This window comes from Colobus angolensis, unplaced genomic scaffold, assembly GCF_000951035.1.
Source record: "Colobus angolensis palliatus isolate OR3802 unplaced genomic scaffold, Cang.pa_1.0 Scaffold421, whole genome shotgun sequence".
Lineage (NCBI taxonomy): Eukaryota > Metazoa > Chordata > Mammalia > Primates > Cercopithecidae > Colobus > Colobus angolensis.
The window spans coordinates 56,772-58,196 of NW_012117611.1; positions in this window are offsets into that span (position 1 = coordinate 56,772).

A 1,425-nucleotide genomic window follows, 5' to 3' on the forward strand; every position below is an offset into this window, starting at 1 on the left:
GTTCTAGGTTCTGGGATACATCAGTTTAAAAAAATAGACAAAAAGGCCTACTGTTATGGAAATTATCTTCTGGCAGCATTACATTTATATAGCGTTTGGGAGATTTAACATTCCGAGAATTCTGTGAGCTACCATAAATAAAAATATCTGAAGCCATAAAAAATAGGAGTGTTGAATACACAGAACATGTGCTACCACTATCTGTTCTGAGCTCAAAATCGACCTATGAATAAAACCAATCCTTTCTTCCTAATGATCATGAATGTTACCTCAGACTCCTCAATGGTAGCATGTTTGGTGCTGATTAACTTTTTCATGCAAGTTGCAAATTATTGGTCAATGCAACTTTAAAATAGACAGCAAAACTTAGGAATTTAGACAATTTCAATTCTAAAATTTCTAAAAATTTTTTCTGATTTTAGAAAAAAAACATGTTATTCATATCAGATAGATTTTTAAAATTATTTATTTAAGGAATAAATGAAACTCCATGTGACAGTCTGTACTTTAGCCAGAACACATGAATGTCATATACGTATATAATACATTAAAATATATTTACCATTAAAAACGTGCCAATCTGTAAATTGTTCAATTGATAAAGCCAAATTTGAAAGATTAATTTAATATTATTCAAATAGTTTAGATTAGGATTAGAGTAAACATAGCTTTTGCTTATAAGTGGAATTAAAATAGTCAAAAAAGGAAATAAAGTGCATACCCTTTTTTGGTAAATGTACCAGAGGGCTGCTACATTCTTTTATATTTAATTTAAAATTCCATGACTCTGATTAATAAGTTTCACAGGAGAAAAGCAGAATTTAAAAATCTCTACCTCTCTAAAATTCTCAGATCCTGAGCAGTTTACAAATACAATAGATATGTGTTCTTGGTTCCTTTTATTCCTGCATAGCATAAATTACAGGTAAATGAACATTTGCAATTCAATAGTTGTTCTAGAAATAAACTATATTGTAGTGAGTTTTCGCTGGACTTACATAGTTTAAGCTATTGTAAATACAGACCACACTCATATATATGTATATTTACATACATTTAAATATATTTTTAAATGCATTTCTATTTATGCAGATGAATAACTATGAACAATTCATTTCTGCCATGCACAGCCAATCAACCTTCCATTAATAACGGAGAAAACTAAGTTCTTAATGGCAGTTCTTCACAGGAATGGAGAAAGCCGCAGTTTAAATGTGACAAAATGTCACAAACCATTTTTCAAACTTTTTAAAAAAATTACCACACAACTTTTCTAATAATGTAGGCCCATTCATTTCACAAGAGAACTCAGTTTTTATGCTTATCCCTCATTCTCATATAATTATTATGGTTTAATTTAAGAGAGATTTAATATTATAAAATGTATGTATATCTACAAAATATTTTTGGACAGTATGTTTTGGG